This window comes from Egretta garzetta, unplaced genomic scaffold (genome assembly GCF_000687185.1).
Source record: "Egretta garzetta isolate BGI_Z169 unplaced genomic scaffold, ASM68718v1 scaffold163, whole genome shotgun sequence".
Lineage (NCBI taxonomy): Eukaryota > Metazoa > Chordata > Aves > Pelecaniformes > Ardeidae > Egretta > Egretta garzetta.
In genome coordinates, this window is record NW_009259308.1 from 7665602 (window position 1) to 7671601 (window position 6000).

Genomic DNA, 6000 nt, shown 5'->3' on the forward strand with positions numbered 1-6000 from the left:
TTGTTCACTAATAATTAGATCAATATCTATGTACAGCTGAGATTATTTACGTGGGGAAAAGGCAATATCTTTTTTCAATGTTAAAAATGCTTTTGGCACTAAATGCATCTGAGCAGAGACTCACAAACTAGTTTGAATCACTTTTTTTTATAGTCTATGGCACCTCCTAGTTAATGAGGTTTGAAAACGTGGTACTTACTTACTTACTGCGAGAGAAAAGTGCATTCAAAATCTCCAAAACACTTTATGTCTAAAGTTCTCTGAGTTTGTTAGGTTGTGGAAAAGCTCAAGAAGAAGGATTGTCAATTATGTATTTTACCAGAAGAGACTCGGAAGGGACTCAGCAAGGCCCCTTGAATATTTCCTTTCTTTTCTTCAAGATACCCACACAGAATTATTATCTAACCTATTTGTATAGAAACAACAGAAATGGCAGTGGGCGCAATTCTTCACTCTCTTGCGAAAAGGCAGCATGGGATACCACCAAAGCCAATGGTTAATTCACAGTGATCTCATCGGCATGAACTATGCTGACACTTTCCCTGCCAAGAGCAATTCTCTGCAAAGGGACTTCCTGGGCAGATAAGGGTAAAGAAGCCTACTGCGTATATTGTTATTCCAGAGCCTAACTGATGAAACATATGGATGTTGAGCAACTCCCAGAGACCAGCTCAGTGCATGAGGCAGCTGGAGAGAGAGCGCTTTAGAATTAGCACCTCGAGCTTTTGTACCAAGGACATGCAACCAACTCAGATTTTCTCCCTTCTCAGGGAACTTTTTCCCTAACAAATCCATCTCCTTGGAACCTGAAGAGAGCTTCTATGAACAGGCTTGAGCAAGACAGGCCACAATGAAATAATTTATGAAGTTTATGGTGTTGGTACAATCTTTCCTATATATTTTTAAGAGCACCCGAGCAAGATTGTATAATGAAAAATTGACTTATAAAAGTGTCATTCAACTGTTCTGTCTTCACAGTTGTGATCAGTGTTAAGTCCTTGACAAAGACAGAACTCAAATACTGTGGATACTTTGTGCCCACAGCCAGTAGTCTTAATAACTGGTTTTGTTTAGAAAAGTAGAGTCAGAAACAAAAGGGAGGCTCTGAGAAAAGTTGCAGTAATTCCTTGAAAACAGAAGTATTTTTCTTCTAGAAAGCTCCTAAACATCTTTTTCATAAAGAATTGTAGGGTATGTTAAAAGTTTAACAGGACTTTAGATAGCAATTACAAATGCCTATAAAGTTTCACTGTCTGCCTAGATTTGAGGGATTCTGTGACATTTCTTGCTCTCTTCAAGGCTTCATCTACAAGCTAGCTAAGGATGGCTTTGTCCTTCCCAAAGCCCCCACTCTGTTAAGCAAGCCAGTCTCTATTTGCTTCTGCAAGCATCATTTTCCTATTAGAAATGATGTTTTTATTACTCTGCTATCATGCTGAGCAGTGGGGGATATTACTTCTCCAACAGCTGGAGTGCAAGGCCTCTTACCCTGTGGGGATTTGGCAGTTACCAGTTGCAAACTAAGTGGAGCAGTGAGCAAGCTCTGCAAAGAGGATGTCTTTACTGTCAGCTAATAGCACACAGATCACTCCATTCCTGCAGAACTAAAACCAGGCCACTATTTTGCTTTTTAAGAGACAATAGATCTCTTTCTCCCCTCCTCCAAAACAGGCCAGGCACAATAGCTCCAAAATGAAAACCTTTTGTGCTCACATATTATTTGATTTCAAGCTGCCTACAGTATAATGATGATTTTTTCAGCTCCTTGCAGCAGCTGCCAGCATTTCTGACAGCCTGTACAAGGAGATGGGAGTACTGAATATCTTCCTGTGTGTTATTCACTATGGTTTTTACTTTTTAAAATACTTTCAAAGGACTGTTTAAGAAATTCCTGCCAGCCCTCCTGGTAACCCCACTGCAGTTCCCTTATGGAAGGAAGTTCAGCAAGGAGAGCCACCACTTAGCTTTAGAGAACACTAACCTAGTCTGTGCTAAAACAGAAACTTGCAAAGCCTAGAGGAAACTCTGGAGATACAATGAGAAAGAAACACACAAAGCCTCTCAAAAACAATAGAAAGACTCTTCTCAGACTCATAAGAAACATAATTATTCAGAAAAATAAGAAGACTCATACAAACTATTTATCTTCCTCTCATCCTTTTCCCCACCAAAGTCCTTTTATAAGAGAGAAGGATCTGGAACTCACCTTTTATACGTTCCCAGGGTGTTGTTACAGCCAAGTGCAAGTAATCACTAATGTTGTCTTGGGTATCTGGCTGTGTAAGTGGCTCTGCAGTGCTAAATTTTTTGGTTTTGGGGTGGGTTTTTTTGAGGGTGATTGATAGGAGAATTCATTTCATGTCCTAGGTAAGTACTAGCTAAGAAAGAAATTAAATATAAGAATTTTACTTTGCTATTGTTTATTTTTCCTTAAGTTTTTTTAGTTGCACATCTTTGTAATAATGAGACTTTCCAAGTAACTGAAGCTTTGCTGTAGATTGTCCTAGTAAGAGTGTCCTGATGACCTACTAGATGACTACATTCAGATAGGCCACCACATGAACAAATCCCTGTATTTGCAAGAATGAAGACTAGGCCTGAGGTTTAATATGATTTCCTGTTCTTCTTATAGATGAGACCTGCGTTGTATTTGAGACACTTGAGGGCTGTGAGCTTGTGAAAAATCTTCTCAAATCTTTCTAGACCTATATGTATCACTGTAAAATTTTTATTTCCTTAGTGATTTTAGATTTCATTCATGGATAGTTTCTGCCTCATAGGAAAGGTAAGAAATCCAGCCTGAGGGAGGTACTGTAACTGCAGACACTTTTTCTTCCCAGGGGACTGCCAGTTCTCTATATCTTGTACCCTTGTAGAGGTCTGTTGGTTCCTCGCTTGTCCTGCTTTGGCAAAGTCATTCAGTGTATGAAGACGCACTGCTTCTTTTCTCATTAGTTAAAACACCTGTAGCAAATCTTAATGCATTTCTCCAGGCACAGCTAACATGCTGATTGTCATTTTACCCTAAACACACTCTACTAACTTTCTGAAGCTCTAAGGTGGCTCTTTGGCCACCTCTCAGGCTTGGCCAAAGCACTCTAGTTTCTCTGCAGATGACGCAACTAAAGCATAGAAAGTCAGAGACAGGATCTCAAGACATGACAGTATATTTTAAGGTGTAAGGCCCTAACTTCCAGGTACCTGGGTTATCTGCACAAATGGCTTTGAATATCCATGCTTCAGTTGTGAGAAGTATTGAGTGTCTTGGACTAGAGATCTCAGAGCTGTGTCATCTTCTAGTCAACAATAATTGTCATGTTCTCAATGGCAGAAGATTTTAGAGGCCTGGAATGTGAGATTTCACCTTTAAACTTCTATATGCTGTCACTTGCTCCTAGAAAAGTCTAATTGTGACACTTCACTCCCAGACATAACAGAGCAGGGACTTCACTGGTTCACTTTTCCGCCATGTCATTAAGCATGGGACAGAAGTGATTTTGATTTCTAGCACATTAATCCTTTATCAAAGACTAAACATCTGCCCTTCAAACAGGTTGCTGACCATCCAAGGGCTGCCACTCAACCATATTTGCAAAGGCTGAATTAGTCTTCCAGTGTTCAATACTTGTGAATAAATTGTCTCAGTGGGCTACAAAAAACCTTTCCAGGGAAACTAAGGCCATACTTATACCATGAAATAGGGTTCTGTATTTTGCTTTGAGGTAAGGCTGGCCCAGGCTGATGGAGTGCACCTCTTGAAAGCATACAGTTATAATTTTTGGCACTAAACTTAAACTTTCCTCTTCATAAGGCTTATAAACCTATTACTTCAAGTTTGTCGTATGAAAGTGAAATGGAACTGAATCATTCTGGTGAAAGGAAGAAGATGCTTGCAAAGGGTTTTTGGTTCTAGGTTTGTCCTGCCTGGAGAGGAGGAAGGAGAAAATCGAAACCCAGGGTGTTGCTATGTCCTGTCTTTCACAGCAAGAACAGGATCCAAGTGTGTTCTGGCTCACAGCACTGGAGTCGAACTCTCTCAATGTTGTTGAGTCCCAGGCTCCAGTGGCTTTTAGCTCAGGCCTATCTCTAGCAATCATTCCCAGTGTTTGCAAGCTAGGGAGCAGAGCTGCTGCTATTCATGGCATGTTGTCGCAGTCTAAGCCAGGGGCCTTAGATTGTTGATTTCAGTTCATTTCTCTGATTTACAGTTTCCTGATTTGCAGGTTGTTAAAATACTTGTAAAAAACACTGGTCTGGAAAATGTTCCTAAATAATTATGTTGATGGCTAAAAATCAGCCTGAAAGGGCTTTAATTCATAGCAGCTTATACAATAAGGGAGATTTAGGGAGAGCTTTTATTCTCAACTCATATTTTTAATGTTTCATTCATGTTCATATCCTGTACTACAGACCCCAAAGTGAGTTTATATGGCTAAACTCTAATTCTACAGTCAGGAACTAGTTCATTCTCTGGAAAAGCTTTCTTAGGCAAATAAATTCTTCTATCTGAAGGTTAGTGTTGTGTTTATGTTCTGGAGGGCTTGTGGGGAATTAGAGTCCTTTCCCGTTTGGAAGGGGATTGTGGGAATTGAAAGGTTAGCATTAAAATAGGGATCCTGAGCATCAGTGAGAAACTGAGGTCAAAAGTGTGCCCCATTTACTTGCTGCAAGTAAAGATCACAACTGAGTCTGTGCTAGGGGATTTGTGCCTGAAACATCTTCAATCTGCAAATGAGCAAGACAAATCCAAGACTATTTTGATTGTTACCTTTGGTGCTGAGAGGAGAGAGGTCTGTTGTCATTAGCCCAGGCTAATGTTTAGGCCTGCAATAGTGTCATCGCTAGTCTCGAGTTTCTTATTTAACCAGTCCCAGCTGTGTGCCTGCAACAGAACTAGAAGCTGGAATTAACCATTGAAACTCCCAAAACATATGACTGATTGACTCTATTGTAAGGTCTGGTTAGGACTATTTTGATATGTCTTCTGCTGGAAAATGTCTTAGTTAAAACTCTTCAGAAATGCATCTGTTACTTAATGCCAAGACAACTCAGAATATCCTGAGTGAAGCCTGGCCAGGATGGAAGATGGGCTTTACCACATCCCAGGGGAATAAGTTCAGTCTATTGTGAGCTGTTTCTGGTTTTGTAATGACTCTCAGCAGGGAAAAACCTTGAGATTCCCAGTTTTTAGAGAATGAGAGAAACATTCTCTGTTCAGCTCTGTTTGCAAGTCTGATGTTATTGAAAGGCCTCAGCTTATAGTAAAAGAAGTTAACACAAATATCTGACTACATTCAAACAAGCCTTCTTAAGCAGGGTGAAGCAGTTTCTGCATTAGTGTAATGTAGAAATACAGGAGCTTGCTTGTCAGACACAGCCCTAAAGTAATTGACACATCTTCATGCAGCATTGCAGGCCAAGGTATGGGTGTTTGTATGTGATCGGCACTGCCCCAAGGTGCAAGAGGCTCAGGCAAAAGTTTACTCATTTACAGAGAAACAGAACTTCTGGAGGTCTTGCTAACACAGCAAGATCCTAAAAGTTTGGATCTTGCTTAGCAGCCTAATGTATTATCAGAAACATTAAAAAGAATTTTAAAAAAACCCTGGTTAGGTAGTGCAGGTGTCTGCATGGTCTGCCAAGAGGCAGGCATGAGGGATTGTAGCTGTTTTCAGCTGAAACCAATTACCTTGATGAGTGAAGTAACTAGGGCTATAAAAACACTGTCTCTTGGTACATTATAAAGTTAGATATGCCCAACATCTGCATTTGTCAGGACAGATCTAAATGGGATGACCTACCACCTGCCATGAATGCTAGACTCCTCTTTGTAGAATAGCACATCCTCCTTGTCCTGCTGTCAGGAAATATTTGTCAGCCAACATTTGCTTTGTTTCATCCTTCTCATCACACCTTCTTGTGCACAGCAAGGACTTGTTAAGATATTATGCTAGCTTCTTGAAGACTACTGAATAAGATGATCTTGTAATGTGATCTTCA